Consider the following 26173-nt stretch of genomic DNA (forward strand, 5'->3'; position numbering starts at 1 on the left):
TATGTTAATGTTATTTGCTGGTTTAATTGATATTACTCCGCCAACATGGTTTTGCTGAATGAATTTTAAATACATCAAGAAGCATGAAATTTCGATGTGACCGACCAAACAAACTTTTTGAAATTCTTTTTTTCTTTGTGTGGTTATTATCCACATACGCTTACTACCTATCATTAGATTTCCGAAAGTTAAAAAGTCCATAATTCCAAGCGATTGGTGCACCAAAACTCATATACATTGACTAAAATTATCAGAGCATAACTTAAGTTAAACCGTTTGAAGGCATCTTTTTTTTACTCATATTAAGCAAAATTTAGTGTGCAGTGCACATCCTCAGTGCACTTTTGAGGATCACAACAGAAATGATTTCCTGCATCATTCATTTCCGAATTTAAAGAAGAAGCTTTTACATCAACAAATGCACGTTTTCCTATAAAATGTAAACGTTTATTGTGGAGATTTGTTCAGGAAATAGGGCAAACCAGTAATATAATTAGGTATTTCGAAAATGCGCTCATTGAAAATATTGGACGTCACATTCCAACAACCCTCCCCCATTCCCCCTGTCACAAATGGTCACGTTTTGTGAAACACCCCCCTCCCCCTTGCGGTGTGACGTCTTTTATGGACAGCCCCTTATTGCTTGTCATTCCTTGTAATATTTTTGTATCATTCGGATGACACTTTACTGGTCAACCTATTTTTTGTGATCAAGACACATACCGATTTTGTTTGCTCCAGCTTTCTCTTCGATCACGTCTGTTTAGCGATTTGCGTAGAATTACTGAGTAGCTTAGCAGTTCAATATAAACTGTTATGCACTGATGAGTCGAAACACCAACCGTGAAGAAATTCTTTTGAAGTGAACATTTCCGGTACCGAAGTTTTGTACATCAAATTTTAAGTCTTTGTTAATTGAAATTGTTAAGATTTCAATTGTAGCTGTGAAATTCAACCATTTCATTAATTAAATCATATGTAAAAATTGGTCACTGGTAAATTAGATATCTACTAGGCAGTCGGTTTCTCTGATTATTCGTCCAGCATCTGGTGCAATATACATAAGAATTCATTCATCCCTGTTTCATTTATCCCGGGCAGTTGGGGTTGCTTCTAGAGTATTGAAAGCTGTGAACAGCAGCCATATGGCGAATAGCCCATAATCACGTGCATACAACATGAGGCCTCCCTGGAGAGTGGATAGATGATGACGAATAATTAAAGAGCAGGCGGAAAATGCGAGCGCTAATCACATGTTGTCAACGCTTTAGCAATATTTAGCGACAACACCAACAACTACAACGGATAGAGTGCGGCTGCCTTGCCGGAGCTACCGTCCGTGGAACTCTCTGCAACCGGTCCGAGTGGCCAATTTATCGTGTTTGCGGGCATGCGAGCGAGCCAAATTCAATTACCCGCCACCATTCCAGCGAAGCAGTGGATCACTTCAGGAAAAGGGGTTAAATTCTGAGATCGTCGCAGCATCATCAGCATTTACTCGGATGCAAACGAACATCGCGGGAGGCGCCCGGTCGGTCGGTCGGTCGGTCGGTCGAAGTCTAGCAAATCGATTCGATTCAATTGAGGAGAACGGGCTCCCTGCTTCACTCTCACTGACTGCTTGATGATGATGGCGGTGCTGGTCTGTTTGTGCATAGTTGGTATAGGCATATTCATCAACGGCAGGCTCATTCGTCTTGATTAATTTAATTCTGTTTGATGGCACTCACCAACACATCGGTGCAGGAGAACATCGGCCGCCGAGTCGAGTGACTGATAAATTAGTTTTTATTACAATTAATTTATGAATACATTATTAACAACGTTTATAGTCAAACAATTTCATCTAAATTAACGTAAATTGAATTTTATGCTGTCGCGGGACTGTGAACTGGAATTCAGTGGTAGCTCCGGGTAGGATGCAATGTTTTCATGGGGAACTTGTTGTATTCATAATCAAGAATGTTGGATGAAACGTGCAAATATTCTGAACAATTTATTTTCCTTGTTTAATATTTTTAACTTGGTTCTGTTTATATATAGGATTCCGAATCTCAAAAAATCCAATTAAATAAGAATCAAAATCAAACTGCAATCACCTCCTGTACGCAGTGAGAATCAGTTTTACTAGCTCGTCCCCGAAACCAAATTGACGCACTGGTCGTTATAGCGGAAAATGACCAACTTTGACGGCCCAAATCTAGTCCCCTCGCGTAACAATCTCATCGGGTCACACTTGCGGTGCAAAAATTGACCACGCTAATATATTTGTGTCATCCGTGTATCATCCACTCATCCGAGGCGGACGGTCGGTTCGAGTTTTCGAGACAAGAACATCAGTTTAGAACAAAATATTCAGCCAAACGTTTATTAAATTAGATCTCATTGAATTAAATTAAGTTAATAATTTAAATTCATCTGCATATGTATCACCGTCATCACAGCCGTCATTGTTCGCGGCTTATTCCGACGGTCGAATTCCGAAATATTCGAGCGATACCGGCTTCAGTTCAGCGAACAGTCTGTCTGCAACTGGCCTCGCGATTTGCGATGCTCGCTTGGGATCGGGGATTGTTGCTGTTTTTTTACTCATGAGCCGAGTTCGGGATGGTTCCGGAATGCACAAAATCATTTGTTCGCATCGTGGACTCACTGAGGATGCTTGGAACATTCGTGTTGGTTCGACGGGTGCATAGCCGGTCGCCGATAGCATGCACCCTGTTGAATGACAATCCTGCATCGATACGTTGCACCTGTACAGTCCGAAAAAGTCCTGGTGATTAGACCACAGAAAACCAGACTTAGTTGTGCAAAAGCATGGTTTTTCATGCAGTCTACCTCTGTTCTATTCACGATCCCGCGCATAGGGCTACGAAGTTTTTCTAATCCGTGAGGGAAGAGATTGAGTTTGTAAGAAATCTTTCGACAAGACAAAACCAGATAGGAAAGTTTACTGGCATGCTAGTGTTAAAAATTTTTTATTATAAATTATACCCAAGCTTTCGTAAATAATTTCTGAACTGATCCAGTGTCATTTCTTTTATTACTATTATTGATATAACATTGACACTCTAGACTGACGTCCGCACTCTGTGGATTGACATCACTGCCTGGAAAATTCAAATATTTGAAATCCCGGAAGTAAGCTCTAGCAACGGAATGAAATGCAATAAACTGCATCATGTTCGTCGTAATTTGTAGCATAAGTGCCGCGCAAGTGAGCAATTCTTCTTGTGGAATTTAACAGGATTTACTAGTTTGACTGAGCAACGCGTATACAGTTATGGTAAACCAGGAGTATTCCTATTCTTCCCGATAGATGACATTCTTTGTTTTGTGGTGTTGTTAGGAAAAACATAGGGGACATATAATTTCGTTGCTTTGATAGTCGAAACTGTGTCGATGCGTGTTTCAAAAAAGTTCTTCCATTCCATTTTGTCGTGAATACGCCTTACTATTTACCCTGTCCAAAAATGAGTAGAACTTAATCGTGAATATTTCTTGTTGTAGTTGAGGCAGCAACATAATTTCTTCGCCATACCATCGGGAATATGTTCAGCAATTTACAATTAAATTATCAGTAATATGTGATATCCAAAAATAACTAAGAGTAGAAGTTTTCTAAAATATTATGGAATTTATTATGAACGAGCATTAAGGTGAAATTCAGTGTCAAAATAAGGCGCGTAAAACTTCAACCGAATGAATTGAACGAATCATCGCACAAAGCATATCGTACAAAACCGATACATTCAATCTACATAAAAGATCATAGATGTTTGTTTAACATTTTCCAATATATAAAATTCGAAAATTTTCACAAAAATGTTGATGTTTTGAGATTTTGATGTAAATATAAGATTTTACTTCTAAAATTTTACACGTTGCCAAGTTCGTTGAGTTGGTAAGCAAAATTACTTCCACGTAAGTGCCTACAACTTCTTCAATTTTAAAAACTTCTGTAAAAATATCGATTTTTTTTTAGATTTTTGGTAAATATAAAATATAAATTCTTGAAATTTTAGCTGAACGTAAATTTAGTTGGTTGGTATACGAACATTCTGGAATGCGTGCTTAGCTAAGTCATAAAAAACTCAAAATTTTTTGTAAAAAAAAACAAAATTTCTTGAGATTTTTAGTAAATATGATCCTGTTAAAATTTTTAATTGAAGCAATATTCATCGAATGGTGATCAACAATGCCCATATGTTCGATATGAATTTTATGCTAAGTGTCAAGCAGGTTTAATTTTATTTTAATTTTAAAATTTCTGTGTTATAGCTGGTATCAAATTCAATTGTTTGGTGTACAAAAATGCTTAGCTGTATTCAACATTCTTGGAAAAATTCTAATATTCTAAAATTTTTGTGAAAATATCGAATTTTTTGAGACATTTTCAGTAAAACTGAAATTGATTCCTTCTATAAAACATATAGCCGATGTAAAATACAATCCATTGGTATATACAAATGCATATGCTTTGAATTTGAAGATATGTCGAAAATACGAAGATTTTTATAATTTATGTTTGTACTTTTGGTTACGTTTTTGATCATAACTTTCATGAACAAAGTGTAATTGAACAATTTTCTGTTCCATTTATGTTGTGATAGACGTATCTGTCTATCACAACATAAATGGAACATTCTAACAGCTGAGATATGGCCAGCCAAAGTAAGCGTTCCAACTTCATTTCAACACACGGAAAGACCGAAATTAGCATTTTGGCGAAAAAATTAGTTGATTTTCTGATTTTAGTTAGTTGAATTAGAGAAATAAAACGTTGTTTTCAACCAACATAAATGGTTGAATTGGTTTCTGCAATTAGCAGCTATATGGCGCTCGTTAACACCGTAATGACTACTAGCCATTAGATGGCACACTACTACCGAAAAAAAATTCAGTCGCGGTTATCTTTTCTATATTTGCAGGTATAAATACGATGTTGTATTGGAGAAAAAGACATAAGCGAAACATAAACTTCTTTTTGAAAATTTTACTTCTAAATCGCTGTTTTCTTCATTCGACTTCGCAAAATCGACTCTCTCACTGAAAACTTTGAGCACTCGGAAAACAAAAACCGAATACAAGTAGTACACCGGACGGCGTAGCCCGGAATGAGAAGATACAAAAAAACATCATTTGACGTGTACAATTAGAGTGCAACATTCGAAACTCACTTCACTGATTCGCGTAAAAACATTATTACCCACAATCGCTTTAACTGCGCACAAATTCTGAATAAATACACTTTCCACTAACAGTTTACGTCATTTTTACATATCGGTTTAGAAAATTATATAGGGATATATCGTAACACATGCGAAAAACATCTAAACAATTTGCGAGCAGTTTCAACAAGACTGTCCCTTTTAGCTTTTTAATGGATTGTTTTGCTTTGCACTGCTGTCCTTCAGTAATGACGGTGATAGATAAATAGAATCAAAGTTTCTGATTTTAATAACGAAATTAGTTGTCAATGAGAATTTCGTGTTGGATTGAAATATTGCTGGTTTGTGTCCAGAATATTCGCCAACTAAACACTTTCTCTAAAAATAAGAATTTTTTTCAGCACAGTAAATTCTAAATTTTAACTAATTTTATAGTTATTTTGGAAATTTTGTTGTTAAAATCAACTAATTCAAAAACAGTAATACGAATTAGGCGCAGAGCTAATTTCGGTCGTTCCGTGCAGACTTTAGTTGGAACTTTTTATAATAACTTTGAAAAGAATATTTAGTTTTCCATCGTTTTAAAAGGATTTTATTCCGAATGAATTTATCTTTCTAATGGTGAAAAAAAATTGAAATCGGTCAAAAAATGGCTACAGTCAGTCGAAATTAGCGTTCCCACTATTTTCACCCCCTTGGTACCTTGGTATTCGGAGTGAATAAGGAATATTTTCAGTGATTGAATGCTGTGGACTTACAACACGTTTTGTTAGTTAAACAGACACTAACTATGGATGGTTATTATGGTTATGATTAAGGTTTTTAAATTGAATAATACAAAGGAGACATATTTGTGCATGATGTTTAAGACCAAAATGCTTTTATAATTGATTTTCTCGTCTATAGAAAAATTATTCATTCTTTGTAGCAAATCAAAATCTTTGACATGAGCTGTGTACTGCTCATTCGGTTCATAAGCGAGAGATGTGAATGCTGAGTGTTATACTTGTTGGGGTCGATCGTTTACCTATACATCTATGCAGTCCCTTAAAAACTAAAAAAATTAGTTATTCATAACAATACACTACAACTTTATGAGTTGACGAATCCGGTCAGTTATTATGAATTTCATAGAATGCTTATTTTTATATTGCTAATATTGTTATCAGATCCCGAGCAGATCCTAAAATATTTTTTTTAATTAAATCCTACAGGATTTCGTTTCGGGAGGGACCCTCAGATAAAAAAATGTTACTGTTTTTTTTATGTACATAATTTTCGGTGCGCCTTTTACCGGCCTTTTTAACATACATTTTTAACTTTTCTACTGGAACTATTATCATTTAGGAACTAAATAAAATTTGTCACTGTTACCGAGGGGAGGTTATTGTATTACATTTTTTAACGTTTCTGTAGCACATGTCTAAACGTCCATTCCAGGGCACAACAATCCACAAGACTTGTGATGATGTGATAGATTTTGGGAAGCGGGTCGAGATAGCTCCCTTACTGCGATTCGCGGAGAACAGAAGACATCTTCTAAATTTGTAGGTCATATTAGTTGTATTGTACCAACTTACTTTGGCTATACTTGTTTCGGTATCAGGTACCGAAAGTAGCGGTTGAAAATTTCAAAATGAAACTCACATCGATTTCTCAGAGATGACTTGAGGTTTGGGAACAGATAATAGTTCGAGTAAACCAAAGATTTCAACCATGGTAACGATGCTCATGGGCTTCATGTAAGGCCCTTTCATAGCGATTTCGGTCTTTAATCGCTTTATTAATGCACGCCAATACTTGCATTGAGGTATACTCCAAAAGTATACTATGACAATCCCAGAAAACCGGCATCATGATCTTTCCGACCCATTGAGCCTTCCTTCCAGGCATTCGTGTCGCTTCGAAGTACGACTTCAGTCCATTCATTCTGTTCTATGGCGTTTAATAATGGATCAGCCAAACATTTACTCGAAAGGCGCTTGCGTTCGTCTTTTTAGTTATAAATGAGTATGTGCGGGATCCAGCGGCAGCGTATATTTCTCTTCTGCAGAATCTTGCCCAACTATGACAAGTTCGTGTACTTTATCTTTCCGGCATCCAGCACAATTTTATTATATTTGTCGTTTTTTTTTGCCCCGGTTTTATAGAAAATTCAGTTTTGACATTGTTCGCTTCGTATTAAATTTTTTGTTTGTTTTTGATTTCGGGAAGGGGCCAGGGCCCCTCGGGCCCCCCTCTGGGTACGTGACTGGTATCCGAATACTTTTAATTTATGGACTATGGACTTATGGACTTTAGCAATGTAGCTACATGTTTTAGATACAGCAATTTACCAACTATGTCCCGAAAGCTACCCCTGAAAACACAAAAATACGATTATTTGGTGTTATGAATTGAAAATATTTGGCTACATTTGATTTTTTTACATGATATACGTCGGTCGTCGCCATCATTAGTGTGGAAAAGCATATCAGTTTTATTCGTATTCACGTCATCCAGTTATGTTTCTGACATTATCCGCCCGTCTTTGTACACGGAACCACTAGCGATCTCATTTCAACCGGAATATTAATTGATTTTCCGAATTCGATTGGCTAAAATTTGGTACAACTAATCGATTGTTGTTTTAACTAAACTGTCATTTTTGTTTTTCGATTAGCAGAAACGATGGCTGAAACAACTAATTTAATTAGTTGAAAAAAAAAATGCTGTTAAGGAGTGTGTCGAAAATAAGCTATCCACATACATTTAAGTTGTACGCATGTATTTGTGATGGTTTTTTATGCTCAGATCACAGCATGCTGTGCGTTTGGCTGTCAGCTTTCGTTTGTTTACTTGTTTGTGCGATTGAAATTCTGCGTTTTCAAAATGTCGCGTATTGAAAAAGAAGTGGAAATTATGGTTCTGGACTCATGGTGAAGTGAGAAGGGTATTACTATGCCAAAATTGGCGAAGCGGATTGGAATTCATCATGAAAAGTGTTGAAACCATCATTAATAAGTTTGGGAAACACTACTCTTTGAATGAGCTACCAGGAAGAGGTAGGAAATTCGGTTATTTCAACACAAAACTGGACCAGAAAGTGGTATCTCTAATCATGAAGAACAAATCAATGTCAATACGTGATTTGGCAAAAAAAAGCAGGAACAAGTGTCGCAATGACCCAGCGTATCAAGAGGCGAAATCACCTGAAGACCTACAAGAAGCAGAAAATCTCGAAACAAAGTGTAGAACAGAAGAAGCGAGCAGCAACAAGGGCCCGGAAATTGTATTCGCGTCTTTTGCAGTGTCCGGATGCATGCGTTTTGATGAACGATGTGACTAATGTAAAGGAGGACTCAAAAACCCTTCCCGATCCAAAATACTCTACTGTCGTTGCTGGGGAGGATGTGAGCGATGCGGACAGGTCGATTCAAGTGAAGAAATTCGGTCGAAAGATACTGGTATGGCAAGCAATATGTCCCTGTGGTTTGAAGTCAACCACTTTTTACACTACCGGAACTATAAATGAAGACATCTATCGATCTGAGTGTCTCCAGAAGAGATTGCAGTCTTTATATAAGAAGCATAGTACACCTCCACTGTTTTGGCTGGATTTAGCGTCGGCTCACTAGGCCAAAACTACTCTCAATTGGCTTGCGGAAAAGGGTATAAATTTCGTTGAGAAAAATATCAATCCACTAAATTGCCCTCAGTTTCGACCCATCGAACGTTGTTGGGCAATCGTGAAGAGGGTCTTCAAGAAGACTGGTAAGGCAGCTGGGAACATGCAGGAGTTCAAAAAAATTTGGGTTCATACGTCCAAAAAAGGCGATACAACACTTGTCCGGAACTAGAGGAAGAGCGTTCGATCAAAAGTTCGAAAATTCGTGAAGGAATAATTTAAATTTCATCCGGTTTTCATTATGCTCAAGTTTAACCTCGATCAATTTTTAGTTTGCATAAAATATCGTTTTCTATCATAATTAGAAAGAAAAATTTGTGGGTAGATTATTTTCGATACATTTCTTATATGCAAATCAAAAATCATATTGAATCAAAAAAAAAATTAGTTGAATAAACTGCAATATCGCAATTTTATGATCGGAGGGTTCTCCGTGTATCGCATGCCAAAGATTTTAGCGAACGAATCAAAGTTTTAGCATGTGCGCCTTGCGTTGTGTTTTGTTCCACCTAGGAACTTTCGAGCAACCTCCGGAATATCGAACTTACACTCGACAACGAAATATACTTGCCCAGAAAGTTGACGGCTGTCTGACTTGACCCAAGTTTCGTCATCCATCACGATGCAAAACGATTTGGTGAACAACTTCGTTCATGCTTCTGGGCGTGAGTTTTCGCAGAGGTGATTTGTTTTGCATTCTTCTTTCAATTGGGCACTCAGATGCTCCTGGAAGGTCTCACGAGATACAGTTATATTTGGAAATCCACCCTTTTTAGAGGTGCGGTGTACCTGGATTTTGATAGTAAGCACACACATTTTTTTCGCGGCCATTTTCTCGTTTCGACGATGTGATTGAAATTACAGTATAAGTAATTATGAAATTATGTAAACAATGCACTATGAATACGATTTAATACGAATATACGAATACGGGTTTTCAGTGAAACGGCTCAAAACTTACAGAAGATTTTCACTGTGTCAATTTTGTCGAATAGAAGGTCGACAGTACAAGATTTGAAATGGTTCCATTTGTGATTTAGTTTTTTGCTTATATCTCGCTTCACACACAGATGAAACCTGAATGATGTACTTTAATCTCGAATTTTCGGAGGTTGCCATACGAAATGACACTCCAGCGAGCGCGGACTGCTCCGGTAGATTGTTTTAAATTTATTACACGGATGTATTATGTGAATATGATGAGCCATAATAGCATGATGTCGACGGCTGTTAGTTAGGGGGACTGCGGTCTTTTTGCACGTTTCAAGGCCAAATCGATAGAAACCGAAACAGCTGTGTGACTTCGAAACCAACTGCAGTTCCAAACCTTTCCCGAACTTTTGCTTGGGGAAGGTCAGATTCCGTGGGGTCGTCACAAATCTGTAGCAGTTAGTACCGCGGTGATGTAGCTGAACTGGGAACAAAATATGTGCAACGTTGAACCTGAATTTAGAATTGCGTGGAGGTAGCTTAATATTTTTAAAAATCAATCATTTAACATAACGGAACAACTTGAGTGTATTCTTACTTCAATCTAAAGTCAGATGAAATGTGTAGCGGCAAACAGCAAACAAGTTATGATTGTTTTTAATTAAACAATTAACGTCGATTCCACAGTTTAGCTCTCGCTCATTACGACAGCTTTCTCAAATTATTATGTGTGCTTCTGTAAACTAAGAGAGCAGTTACACTAATCTTAACTTCTAACTAGAACTGAAATGGTCTATTCTTGGAATATTTCTTAACTAACAAAAACCCACACCAAACCAGCCGTCGGATTCTTTCTGTCGGCAGGTATCAAAAGCTAGACTATTTACTTACTCCAACGCATGTTGCTTCCTTACTCTCTTAACTCTATGCGTTATCGTGGGAGGAAATGCAAACGCACTTTGATAAAATCTGTTTCAAAAATAGCTCGCTATCCGTAACTTAACTAGAAGTGAGTTGAACTTTTCTGTCCTACCTATCCGATATAAAAAGTATGTCAAACTTGCTTAATGACTATATGATGCCTTAATTAAACTTCTATTTATTTATTAATTATTCTTTCATTTGACTTGTTACAGTTTCAATGAAACATTGTAAAATGGAAAGCTAATTTGAAGACTAAACCACAACCAATTGACAATTTGGCGTTAAAATTCCTTCATCTTTTATGATTTCTGAAAAAAATACAATCATTACAAATATTTTCATATGACATAGTTGTTATACACTTTCATACTTCAAAAAAGAATTAAACTTATACGCTAAATTGATCTTCTAACGATTTATTAATTTTAGTTGTTTGACGTAAAGCCGCCATAACTAAGTTCAGTTTTTGCAATGACTGAGCGGAAACATATATTGGAGAAGCCAAATGAATGAAAAACTAACAGAAAAGATGAATTTTTGTAAAAAGATACGCTCAGAGACAGGACTCGAACCTCCGTTCTTATGCATTCCGTGCATACGCGCTACCATTTCGCCACTCTGAATCTTGTTTTAGTCACTCTAAAACGCCAAACATAGCGCGTACATCAAACATGGTCTACATCCTGGCCGTCACCCGGACGATACCTTATATCCAAACATCTTCTCTGTCCATCACTAGTCTTTTCACTTTATACCTATTCCTCCGATCAAGCATTGAGTAGGAGAGTGTTTTTATAATAGCTGTTTTCATTCATTTGGCTTCTCCAATATATGTTTCCGCTCAGTCACTGCAAAAACTGAACTTAGTTATGGCGGCTTTACGTCAAACAACTAAAATTAATAAATCGTTAAAAACAATTGCGCTTTGATTTTCCGTAACAATCTGCTTCTGGTAGGAAAGGGCAGACAATCAATACTACCTTCATAGGGGTCTGTCGCTGACGTTGTCCAGCCAGCGACTAGTACCATTAAAGAAGGGGGTGCGGTCCACTAGGAGATTGATAAGGAGTGTATCGATAAGTAGTTAGCAACATTCAAACAGTTATTACTTTGAAATGGCTTAATTTTTCGCAGCGTGTTTTGCGGTGACATGTTTGTTTACATGTCAATAACAGCTGCGCAATCGATTGGTTTCGGTACGGTTTATCGTTTCAATGATGAGTCGAATTGATCCGGAAACGCGAAGGAAAATTCTGCACACTTGACGCTGAGAAAGTGGTGTCACGTACAACGAAATTGCAAAACGGGTGGAAGTGCACCACACCGGTGTCAAAAATATTATCGAGAAGTTCGATAAGAACCTTTCCATGAAGTATTTGCCCCGATGCGGTAGGAAAACGGGTCCCAGCCAGCCAGGCCGGGACTTAAAAGTGGTTGAGTACATCAGGAAAAACCCATCGGCGTCGACGCGGGATTTGGCCTAGCAGTTCAACACCAGCATCGGGATGATTCTACGGATCAAAGTTCGGAACTCCCTGAAAACGTACAAGAAACAGAAGGTGCCGAAAAAGTCCCTGGTACAGCAAGTTCAGGCCAAAACAAGAGCGCGAAAACTGTGTAACCAGATTCTACAGAATAGAGACAGATGCATCCTGATCGACGACGAAACCTACGCCAAGGAAGACTCTCGAGCGCTGCCCGGACCGCAATATTATACGAAATCGGTGTACCAGGACCTGGACGACGCTGACACCACGGTGGCGATGGAAAAGTTTGGGCAGAAGGTGTTGGTCTGGCAAGCAATTTGTACCTGTGGTTTGCGGTCGTCGATTTTCTTCACGAAGGGCACAATTAACGCCAAGGTGTACGAGGGAGAATGTTTAAAGAAGAGAATGCTGCCACTGTACATAAAGCATAAGGCTCCTCCTCTCTTCTAGCCGGATTTGGCTTCAGCCCACTACGCCAACTCCGTTCTACAGTGGTTATCAAAAAATAATGTACAATTCATGGAAAAGGACATCAACCCACCGAACTGCCCGGATCTTCGGCCAATTGAAAGGTATTGGGCAATTGTCAAGCGGCACTTTCGAAAGGGAGGTACAGTGTCCCAAAACATGTAGGAGTTAAAAAAACTGGACAGCTGCCACCAGGAAAGTCACAAAAGTAACTGTGCAGAATTTAATGAAGAATGTCAAGTCCAAAGTGCGAGCGTTTCGCAGAAACTAGGATTTTCTTCAATATAATCAATGAAATGCATAAAAATGTAATTTTTCTACAATATATCGAAAACTGATGTCAAAATATGTTTTTTTCGCTTTTTTATTCAATAATCAATGTTGCTAACTACTTTTCGATACACTCCTTATTAGCGCTTTTTTTAATCACGCGTAATACGTTAGAAATGATTTTCCGTGTGTTCGGAGAATGACATTAAAATACTATTTTGATTTACTGACAGCTTCTGCCAGTCTGCATCAAACAGTGCAGTCAATGTCCTGCTCGATTTTCATATGCTGGAAAAATACCGACTCAATCAGTTCGTTCCATTTGTGCATGGCGAGCGGGGCATTATTTTGATTTATGATTATTTGATTACAGCTTTTATCAACTTGGCATTGTGGAGATGAAATTGACCACAGCGAGCCGGTTCAATCGTCGGTGGTGTGTCCTCCGACGGGAGCCTCGCCCATTAGCAACCGGCAACGGATTCTGATTGTGATTGATGCAGTCGGTTGAAGTCCAAAAACAGCTCAATTTCCAATTGGGATGAGAATCGATGGTTTTGCACAAATGAAATTAACGGAAATTAATTATTCAGCTCGATGGAATTGAAAATATTCGAAAATTTTCGTTCTGTTGGTATGTAATACGCATTAACAAATCAGTCAGGGTAACCATTTTTCACAGATAAAGATGCGACTGGTTTCGGTACGACCTTGGTTTTATGTTACTTTCATTGATTACAAAATTAGCTTGATCTATCAATAGTCGAACAAAACAAGGACAGCTGAAAACTTATTTATTTCCGTGCATTGGTTTTAATCAATTTGCATTTTGATAGCAAACTATTTCTCCTGACATTGTAGATATTTATTTAATAAATTTTATTTAATCGAGAAATTGAATTTCATGTTCATGACCTGAAAAAATCTCTTAGTTCTTGGGTTTCACGTTTAAGTAAACTCTGTATGAAGTCTATGGCAACCTAGATGTGGCCGGTATTAATTCAGACCGCAAAAATATAATCCGGCACTAACTGGTTGGTGGCTCTGATTTATGTCCAGAAAATTGCACTGCAACTGCAAACTAGCAGTTCGATTTTACTCGATAAATAACATCCGTTCACTGGCGAACGCATGAAATAGTCGCATCTCGATTGGTATGTAAATAAAATGGATCCCGATTTATTCAATAAATAATCAATCAGATATTTATTCAATTTGTGCAATTTGCACACTGATTGATTCCATGAATAAAAGTTGATGACGTGAGCTCGCCAGATAGAGTAGAATTCGTTGGAGGGTTGTTTGCTAATTTCACGCCGAGGTGTCACTCGGGTATAAACTTGAAATGGTGCCATGCAATATCCTGTCGTTATTTCGATTTCCGTATTTATTCATTAATTAATTTCGGCAACCGAAAGAGGATTGCTTTGCATGTGTTCACTTTGTACTGTTCATTATTTCTACGATTGAACTGCGTTTTAATTGTATCGCAAAACACTGTAAGGTCGATATGTTCACAATTTATTCATTACTTTTAACTTTCTCTGTAAATATCATATACCCAGGCAACCAGTAAGCACTAATAATGGCTGTAAAATAATCTTTTGTGAACACCGACTTGAACAATTCTTATAGGTCTATATTTGCCATCTAAGAGCTTAACAGTTGTAAGTCAATCTGAATTCAGATTTTTGAATGCCTGCTAGTCATTACTTATCTACGAATAGTCGTATATTTTGCCGACATCGGCTCTAATTCAGACTTAAAAGCGATTGAAATGCCAGTTAGCGATTATTTGCTGTCGTAATGCGATATCAGCAAAGATAAACTCAAGACTAGTCCCATACAATTCATACCGTTTTCGTTTTAAAACCTACACGCGGGCAACTCTGAATCCGAGTAAAACGAACACGTGTTACGCGCCCTAGACAACAACTCATATAAAAAAGAAAAAATAAACAAACTCGCATGGATGCTACGGAACTACGCGATTGGAGTCCGATCTAGAGCGACACCAGGTTGCTAAAAAAACTCATCAAAAGTTGTTTTGGCGACTCTGGGTCAGCTCTCGGGCTGCTCTGATCAATAAACGAAAACGGTATTAATAAAAAAAATGATTGTTTCGTAATCGTGAACCATAGATATCAATAATGGCATACTTTGATTACCCCTATGTTAAAAAGCTTCGAGAAACGATGAAAAGCGTCGCAAAAATACCGTTCAAGTAACCAGAAAGGATATCGCAGATCGGTGCAATATCCTGAAAATGATACAAAAATAGTGTAAACATTGCATCTGCTTAGCGGTTTATTTTAAACAGATAGGTGGCGATGGCAGTTCTATTTGAACTGCTTTAAGTACTGACGAGCCTAAGGCGAAACGCGAAGAAAACGTTATAAGATTGCTGGAAAAACTGATTTCTGATCGGAACATCGAACACCCCAGGTGTTATACATCATTCGACTCTGCTCGACGATCTCGGAAAATGTATGTCTGTGTGTGTGTGTGTGTGTTTCGAGCGTTTTAGAGCTACTATTGAATCATTGATCAAATTCGAAGATTAACTGGCTGTCACATCTGGTCCCGAGGCTATAATGGTATAAGTGACGTAAACGACAAACCATGATCTAGTTCAATTGTATCACTGTATATTTCGCTTGAAAAATGTTGCCGAATGTGTGACGTAAGCGCTGATACATACTTTTGTGAGCTACCTGAATCGAGTAAAAAGAAAAAAAGCTCAAATTTGTGTCAGAAGTTGTCTTAAGGTGAAAAAAAATCTAAACATGTTTCAATGAGACTGTGTCACTGATAAGGGAAAGGCATTATCACATCACTAGGTTGTTTAAGAATAGGTTTGTTCAGAGGGTGAGTCATTTCTTTGTGCTCGAATATGTGAATGCATCTCCACGGGTGCAACGCTTGAAAAACCACTGATTTACACAGTAAAAACATTTGAAAATCAAATATTACGGAATATCTTTGCTGACTTAAATAGTGAAGACGAAAATATCTGTTGAACATAATTTTCCATTGAATGTAAATTTCCAAAAATTTAGTTAACATTTTATATTCAGTTTGTTTCTAATCAGAACATATTAAAGTCATTTTCATGGACTAAAACTGACGAAAATCACGAAACATACATGTCATTTCTCAGCTCCGCGTGACAAAGAGATCCATTTTCAGTCATCGACAATAGCGAAACAGTAGCGTATTCGTATTCTTTCCTTCGTTTCACCACTCATTTGTTTTCGGTATTCAGTGAAAAGCTTCGAAGAATCGATAACGACAGAAATTGATTCACAATGATTTAGACCTGATGGAGCTTGTACTTATAATATGTTTGATATTCAAAGAAGTTCTTGAGTGTAGTAACTTATATTATACAAAACAAAATCTCGAATCAGTGTCGACGGCAAAGAAGAAAGGAAAAGAATAGACACGTGATCAGTGTGTGTGTTCTCTGCGATACAATTTTCTCGATTTTCATTACATAATTGCATTCGCATGTGAATTTTTGAATCTGTTTTTCCCGTTAGATACTGATCATATTTAAAATTAGCTCAAGACAGCTGTACGTCGAGATTAAAACACAAATCGTATGTTTTTAATATTTTAGACACACTCAATGGTCAAATTTGACAGATTTTCTTCATATTAAAGTGATAATGAGAATCGAAATTCGACGATGTTTTGGTTTCGTCTTGTCGCACGAGAACGAGTGACGTTGCTATAGATACCCTCTTTGGTTGAAGTGAAAGACGAAAATGCTTCGTCTTTATTCGTTTGTTTCGAAATCGAAATCGGTTATTTCAATTATTTCAATGAAAATCCGTAACAATTTTTATCTGTGATTCTAAGAAATTCTCCATGCAGCGTAAACTTTAAAATACATAAAAGAGATTCACATGTTTAGCACGTAATTTCCACTTATCGCTGTCACAAAGCTAGCTATTGAGATTAGATGAATTCAAGTGTACCGTTTACCTAACAAGCAGATAAGTGCTTCTGTGACTCAATCGACACATGGACCCGCTTTGTGGTCAAATTATTTTTGGTTCAAATCTCAGTCGATGATCAATCCTTTTGTCTTTCGAAAAGGTAATAGATTTGCTGGAAAAACTAACTTTTGATCGACTTTGGGAGATCCCAAGTGTTATGTATCATTCGACACAGCTCAACGAGATCGGACAATGTGTGGTCGGTGATGATTGAACCGTTTTCAGCAAACTAAAACGGTTAAAAATAATTACAATTAATCTCGGCATAATAATATTCATCACGTAAAATTTGATCGAGTAATCATATTATATTTTTCTGCTATATATCATACACATTCTAATAATGTAAATTTCAGCATGATCTCGCAAGTTTTTGACAGCCTTTTTGAGACTTTACACAATTTGCTCAATTTTCAACTAACTATCATGTAATTTCACACAATTTTGAATATCGATTACCTGACTGTGAAATGTTATATACACACTTAAAATTTTTTACATCTTATTAGATGCACATAAATGGAGCGATGCAATTCACGCAAATTTACGTGGAAGAGCATTTAATATTGTGTCTAAAACACCATGACACGAAATTCATAGAAACAAAAAAAAAATTTTTTGTACCGCGACTTGAACCGAGAATCATTGGATCGCAAGTTCGTCTGATAATCGACTGAGCCATAGAAGCATGCATCTGCTTGGCCGGTAAAAGGTGCATTTAAATTCATACAGTCGTACCTGCTAGCAGAACGCAAATTACAGTCGAAACCAGTAAAATTCAAGCTCATCTAACATTAAGTCATTGCAAATGAGATTCTCCGTCATTTGACAAATTAGGTCTTTATGAATTACATCGTAAGAGGGATTAAGTCACCTGTAAAATTCAAATTTTTTTAGAGTGTAGGTGCACGATCTGTCGTACAACAACAATGAAGTACAACACTTAATCGGGACGCAGGATTGCATGAATGCCTGTTTGTTAATTGTGAGAAAAAATTTCGTTCCGTTCGGAAGCATGTTAAGAATATTAATAATTGGAATAAATGTGAAACCTGATTGAAAATGTTATTCCTGGCATTTATTCCAATTCCTAAGATCCTTTCCTTCATAACTTTTGTCAAATAAACTTAACAGAAAAGTATATGATGTTTTATACCTCTGCTTTAATTTCTGAAAAATTACATCTTGTTTTTGTAAAACTCTATCGTACGTGTAAATTTTAGCTCTCACGCGAATCCTTTTATGTGCATCAGATTTGGCGTAATTTTACAAATATTTTCTCAACTGTGTTGACTCGTTTGAATGCTACACGGAAAAAATATCTGAAAATTAAATGTAACGAAATCGCAATGCTGACTTAAACAATGAAAACTGGAATCTGTATTAGACATAAGTTTCCATTAAATGTAAAATAAATTTTCGAAAATATTAATATTATGTTTGTTTCCTATCAATTTGTGTAAACTTCGAAACAGATAAAACTCATTTATCTGTTTATCAGCTGTATTTTCCGTCATAAATGAATGAGTTTTACATGCATGGCACGTAGATTTACATCCATGGCACGACTGTATGAATTTCAAACTACCATTTACCTGACCCGCAGATATGTGATTATGTGACCCAAAGGATACACGGACTTTTTTATTTCATTAATTTTCTATTACATTAAATTTTTAAATCGCACGTGAAAATATTTTATTTTGGATGGATGCCTTTTGTTACAGTCGATTCAATGGAATTTTACAGGTTTCTTTCTAACTGTGTACTTTTGGGTAGTGAATCAAGTTCGAAAATCAATTGGCTGTCACTTCCGGATCCATAAATGTAATGGTATGAGTGGCGTAACCGAGAAAACGGAGATGGCTGAAAGATTTCCACAAACTTTTGTTTATTTCATTGATTTATTAGTCATGTTTTTTTTATTAACTATTTATTGGAAAATGAGTTAAAATTAAATTATTAAGATTTAAATTGGGTGTTCAGCCACAAGTGGACTTTTCAGCCCTATTATATATATATATATATATATATATATATATATATATATATATATATATATATATATATATATATATATATATATATATATATATATATATATATATATATATATATATATATATATATATATATATATATATATATATATATATATATATATATATATATATATATATATATATATATATATATATATATATATATATATATATATATATATATATATATATATATATATATATATATATATATATATGATTTGGTTATTACCATGAGGACATTATTTGCTTCCGCAATTCTGAGATTTTTGTGTAGGGAAAATTCTAAACCTACTTCTATTGTGTAATGGGGAAAAGGAACTTATATACTAACTTACTAACTAATACAGAGAGCGAATCGATTCAATTGAAGATTACATCGATTTTTGTCGGAATTTGCTTATAATATCATGTGACATTACATCTAATGGTTCTATATTGATTTATTAGTCATGTAATTCTCAAATATATATGATGAATGTCTTTTGTTACGGCTGATTCAAAAAAACTTTCAGATCTCTTTCTAACTATGTGAGATCAATATAAGCTGCAGCAATCTGCTAACTACAATTCTTGTTTCGCAAGCAGTTCGAAGTGAACTGCAGGAGATTCGTCGATTCCGGACGTTTTCGACAAGGATGACCTGTGGAGTAATTCTTAGTGGCAAAAATTCCACCTCACAACTTTTCTGTTTGGTGGTATTTTACCACTGGGAATGGTGGTCCGCTGTGTTATTCTTAACCAGTTGGGCATCGCTACGACACTACACGGCTATCTAGATTACATGGAAAGCGAAATTGACTCTTGAAATCAACTTCCATAGATGCCCGAGCAGCCGTGAATGTCTGGTTCTGGAGTTATAGAGTACTGAGTGTGGAACAGTTTGACGATAAATGCTGTTGCAAAATTGCTTCCAAATGTTTGTCTTCGAATTTTTTGGTTGTCCAGAGCCATTCTTGAATCGTCGAAACTAGAGATGGGCAATCCGTTCTCGAAAGGTCCACAAGTCCACACAACAGTTTTTTGTTGAAAAACGATAGTTCTCTAATCTTTTCGAAAGAAATAAAAGTGTTTGAATTCTATAAGAAAGTGTATTAATATCTGTATCTCAAATACGTGCATCTCTCAGCAGAACTATCAAGCTCTGAACAGTTTTTTTGAATGAACTGTTTCGCCCATCTCTAGTCGAAACCATTCCTTACATGATTTATCAGTTGGAGCATTATCACCATAAACATCTACAAGCATTTGATGCGCTTCAGCTGTACTTTTCTTCCAGTTAAAACAGAAAACTAAAACCATAAATGCTGCTTATTTAATACGAAACTGCTCATAAATAACACAGTGAAAAACAAGGTTTTTCAAAACAAAAAAATCGAAACAATATGAACTGAATAAGAATGACAGATGTCTAACCTCTTGAAGCTATCGACATCAGTTGTTACTGTTTAATATTTATAAAAGCCATCTTTTGACAACGGGACGAAAAAATTTCTACTCTCTAAACATTCCATATATTTTTGTTTTAGGTTTTGGACAACAATATGTGATATGACCAATTTGTACACTTTCCCACTACCATAAGAATTGTTGTAAAACACACACACATACTTTAAAAAAAGGTTCTCAAGTTCGGTATATTGAATCAGCAACACGTCATGCTTTTTTCCGAATTTCGTTAAAGTAATATTCTGATACTTCGATAAAGCGCGTTTTTACCGAAGCTTAGCACAATATTATGCTGAACTTGTCAGTAAACGAATATACTGAAAATATCAAATCCGTTTGCCGAGATTTAATATCTCTGTCTCCTGTCAGTTTTGCAAAACACCACGTCGCCCTTGCTCGTGGAGCTGGAAAACGAATAAATTGGATGCATCTTGAGGTTTCTTATATTTCGTAAAAAGAAAAGTGGAATCAAAAACTATCTACTCTTCAAATATATTTACAAATATCTGCTTATTTTCAGGTAGAGGCGTTGGGGAGTAAAAGAAACAACTGTCTTTAGGCGTTATGTTTTTTTTTGGGTTCACTTTTCTTTTTTGCATGCAGATGTTAGCTTTGGTGATAAAATGTTCATGCAATAATAAAACAAAATCTTTTTTATATTCGATTACTGATAACTAGGCAATTCATGATTCAATACGGATCGCTTTTACCGATCTAACAGAAATTTTCTGCTTAAGGTGAAATGTAGCGTCATAAAATGCGCGCAATATTTTATCCGCTTCACTTGAACGAATCGTCGCTTAAAGCATAACAAGAAAAACCGACACATAGAAACAAGAACTTTTTTCAATGAATGAGCGCAGCTTACCTCTCGTTATATTGGCTTGTAAAAAAGACTGGACGCAATGGATTTTTGAATTCTTCACACTTTGAATATATGCTAATTCAATCATTATTGTTAGTGATTACTCTTACACTAGAGCTATAAATCATGAGTAATTATGAATGATTAACATGAGGTTATATGTATATGTATTGAATAACTTGCTAACCATGTATATGCCTGAGTTTAGAAGCAAGCATGGATTCTCCTTCAAAAGAACGATTGAAGACAAGAGAACATTCAAGTATTTTCGATATCTTTGCCAGTCGTTCCCCAGGCCTTTCCCGCCGATGAGATAGAATTTACGTAAAAGTATTCACCATTAACTTTTTTCGGAAGCGACTTTTGGAATTATATAGCATGATGAGTCTAGATATGTCTGTAACGATAACGAACCGAAGACCAAACAGCCTCTGGTGCCAGAAATAATCAATAGTTTAATAATTTCTTAGATTACATTATTGGAATACATTCCAGTTACAACTAATAGTTCATCATACCATGCAGTTAAAATTATTTAGTGGATCTTTTCTCAAGCACATATTTGGGGCACGAAGTTGAATATAAAGTTGTTTTGTAGTTCCTTATTATTCAATCGATTTTGAAAGCTAAATCAAGCGTTGATTCATTGTATTCATAAGAATTGAAAAACCAATGAATTCCAATAAGTTTTCCATGCTGACTGGCTCGCAGCTGACCCTCAATGTTTATCACTTTGTTTGTATATCAGGTTAATGAACGATAATACTTGGCTTGTATTCATTTCATTCAGTAGCTTGTTAATGTTGAAGTTTTAGTGTTGCTATAAAAATTGATACAATCTAAAATAATACCTGTTTTACGATATTACACAGCCAAGCATTATTGCTTCAGCAACATCAATGCATTGAACTCAACAGAGTTGGACATTCTTAGCATTATAAATGACAGCTACTTAGAAAATAAACGATTTCTTACAATACCCATTTTATTGTATTGAACTCGTTTTTATTTCAACACAAAACTCAATACTGCATAAATTCGCGTCATTATTTGATATGTAATTTTCGCTCACGATAAAATGCCATCGTGCCCACCGTGCATTTCTCACACCACCTCAATACGAAACAGCAGCGCGCAAGCAATAAAAAAAATGCAGAAAAGTTTGTGTAAACTTTTTCAATTTTCGGTTGTTTTAGCTAAAATTTTATAATTTTGAGTTGCATTTTCAGATTCTTTGTGAAATTCTCCTACAAACACTACTTTTCACATCTAAAATCATCCCCGTGGGACGGAACAGTGACCGTTTATACATTTCAAAAACCAATTACGGTTCGGCAAAGCAAAATTTCAAAATTCTAAGAATACTTTGATTTGATTTCGAAAATTTAAGTGTTTTTGTTTTTTTAAATATCGGTCTAGTTTTTGAATAATTGATCAAAAACGCTATTTTCGCATTCCGCTACATTTCACCTTAAGTTCGGCAATAACTATACATTTTGCCAGTTCGGTTTTACATCTCATCCAAGTCAGTCGATAAAACAAAACCGCTTACGTTGGGGACAGAAGAAACCAAGTACAGTATTGTGTAGTGAACAATAGACCTCGAAAATGAGTGAACCAAACGAACAAAAGCTACCGCCGGTACGAAAGAATACAATTGTTGTTGACTTCAGACAGCGCAAAATTCGACCTTCGATACGAGAACTTGAAGGTTTGCTTGAAGAGCAAATGCATCTTGACATTAAACGTGTGCATTTACTTCAATGCAATAAGACGAATAATGTTGTTAACATCCAGTTTTATGAAGAGTTTGCATTGAGCAAATCTCGGCATTTTTTTTGCCGAAATTCAGCAATAAAATTTAATAAAACGATGACTTTGAAACTCCATGTCAATCCACAGATATCGAAAAACTTTTCTAAGCATTGATGAATATAATCAAAATTTAGAACAAATGGTTTTGTTTTCTTCGTCAGGCTGATGACTTTTCGACCGGCGTGTTATGTTATCTCCAAAACTAGTTTTAATGCAATTCCAATTTGTAGTACCTTTTAGTTAGATGTCAATTAAACTCACTCGTCGTTATATCGGTCCTCTTATTTTCTTCTTTCGGTAGCACTCCGAAATTGATATTATATCGATTTCGTACATGAACTGCGGATAGCACCAGGTGAAGTAAATATTGTTTCTAGCGGAAATTGATTCAACGTAAGCTTGTAATTTAGATAATCCAATATTTCAAACAAATTTCGCATTCGACTTAAACCGAAGATTCTAAAAAAGTAGAACACATTATATAAAATTTTTGAAGTTTATGGAGTTCGAAAAAGTGCACCTAGTCAATTTTCCGTACTAAAATTGTTAACTTTTGAAGCTGTTGTTTGCAGTAAATTTTTATTGTTTTGCTTTGCGAGTTTTAATTTGCTGTGTTTGCAGTGTCACTAATATTCGAAGATCATATCTTGTAAATGTCTGCACAGTTATCTAATCGTAACTCTTTTTGCAGAATTATATTTATAAAAATGTTTAATAGTACCACAGAAATCAGATATACCGGCTCGCTTATGAACTGTTTGTACATTTTTTCTAACTCAGTGTGGAGAATACTTGCAGATGTCACTGCGATAGACACTAATTTGGGGTACTACATTCACTTCACGCATTTTTTTGTTTTTTTTATTGATCAAATTGACAAGCTTTTTTTTTTGTTTATTACGATTGAATCCGTGTGTGATTTAAAATACGTGGAAAAAAAGTTATCTTTTACACTTTTACTACAGAGAAATCGTATGAGAAGTGTTCATATTTTTGTAGTTGCAATATTCCTATAACAGGCAGGAGAACTCTGACATCGTTCCGGAACGTTCTTGAAAGATCACGGTGAATGGTCGAGTAAGGAGGCAGAAGTGAGATACTATTTTTGCAATGTATTGCAAATTTGAAATTTTCGTAGTATTTTGAATTATTTTTCTAGCCTATATAAACTGTTATCAGTGATAGTACAATAAAATGAATAATACAATAAAATGTATTAAAACTATTTTTTTGTAATTTAGGTTTTGACACCATTTTTCAATGTAACTAATATTGGATCGATTTCGACCGACTCTCTGTGATTCAAATTTCACTAAAATTTTTGCTCCTAATGTAAATTTCTTATTATAAAAGAAGTTGCTTCGGAAAATTTGAATTGTAAATAAAAAAAAATCCTTCGAAATGGTTTTTTTTGTATGAACTACCGACGGCACCAAAACGAGTTAATTATGAAAAAACTCACCTTATTTCCGTCCGTGAAAATTTTGTCGTCGGTTAGCAGGCTTTTGCCCGCTCACTAGTAATCCTGAAAAGCACTCGGTCAGAATCACGTGCCTCGTTGAAGCACTAGAATGTGAGAATTCCAGGTGAGAGTACACTTTTGCTGACTTGAAACACTATACACATCAGTTCGGTTTAGCTTATTTGACAGCCTGTTTGTCTTGCACAATATCGCAGCTTTCAACGGCACTTTCGTCTTTTTCAACGATTCGTTTTTGTTGTCAATTTTCCAATCCGAAACTTGTCCCACTGTTGCTAAACGGAATCATTTCAATTTTCAGATTCTACAGAAAAAAAAACGAAAACACTACAAACATCCAGCGAGGACACCTGATTCTTCCACACATCCGTCAAGTAGTCGACAGTCGGAGGGCGAAGATCGCGCGCGCACTGGAACACGTCTATCCGCGGCGACGGTTGTGATAGGAATCGAGCAACAAATCTTTCGCACTTCCAGCAGCGCGTCGTTTCGTCAGTTGTGATGTTATCCAATTTTCTACATCCCGCATCCAGCGGCCCCGTGGCAGTCAGTCAAGTCAGTCCCTTCCCTCAGTGTCACACATCGAACCGATGTCGGATGCCAGTCCAGCTGAACGACCAACGACGGATGACAATGCTGCCGATGCTGGCGGGTGGACGACAACTGGCACAGTTCAGCTGTTCAGGAACTTCCACAACACACTGTATCTACGGTGTGGCACGGAACCGATTGCTGAAGCTTTGTCCGGACGGAGGGTGGTGACGGAGGATGACGGTCGGAGATGTTGCGCGGAAAAGCGAATCCAATTGAATGAAAACGATATAAAGCCAGTCATAATTTTCCTCCTCGAGAAGAGGGGTGTTGGTGCTTTCTGAACGAAACTGCTTGCAGTGTAAGTGTATGTGTGTGCGTGCGTGTGTGTGTGAGCGCCGGAGTAGATGAGAGCGGCGGAGAATAAATTTAATCGCAATTTGATCCTATAATAAGTTCGTGCGGTCCTACTTCAGCCCTACCTATTCGGAAATGCTCTATGTTTGACGTTAGGAAATGGTGAAAACGGATGGAGAATTGCATGTATGGCAGCGAACATTTCCGGACCGGAGTTTGCGCAAATGGATCTCCCCTTTTCTGGCGCACGTGGTTCGTTACGGTAGTGTTTGTTCGGTGGCGGTGTGCTTTCCTTCGGAAATCTAATTCACTTTGTCGGCTGTGGGCAGTAATGATGGTGTTTATGAAGTTTCAAACTTTTCGAACTGCTCCACTGTTCTTGCGATGGGATATGGCATGCAATCGGTACCAAAAAGAGGTTGTGGAAATAAGCCTATTTTGAGCTAAACGCATATCAATTGCTGAAAGTAATTTTACTCTTATCTACGTTTTACAGGTAAGACTGTATGCATTTTCAGTCTCACTTGTAATAAATTGCTTTAATTAAAATTACCACATGGATTTGATCCACTAAGCAGATGCAAAAGATTATGTTTATTGAATGTCGAGTTCTCTGTTCTGTACTTTGATTAAATGCTACCGATTTATTTTGACAGATTTTAGCGGATTTTTATGGTGTTAAAATATCTTATCAAACTAAACCTTGTTTCATT

The 26173-nt window shown here is 36.3% G+C and overlaps 1 protein-coding gene across 1 annotated transcript in view; it reads right to left on the reverse strand.

Annotated features, from left to right (window-relative positions):
* LOC131427343 (diencephalon/mesencephalon homeobox protein 1) overlaps window positions 1-25257 on the reverse strand; it is a 75408-nt gene extending 50151 nt beyond the window's left edge. The window contains exon 1 of the mRNA XM_058590441.1: window positions 24555-25257. The gene's annotated coding sequence lies outside the window, so the exon portion shown is untranslated. The remainder of the gene's footprint in view (window positions 1-24554) is intronic.
* Between the last annotated feature and the right edge of the window lie 916 nt (window positions 25258-26173).

This window comes from Malaya genurostris, chromosome 2, assembly GCF_030247185.1.
Source record: "Malaya genurostris strain Urasoe2022 chromosome 2, Malgen_1.1, whole genome shotgun sequence".
NCBI classification, from domain to species: Eukaryota; Metazoa; Arthropoda; class Insecta; order Diptera; family Culicidae; genus Malaya; species Malaya genurostris.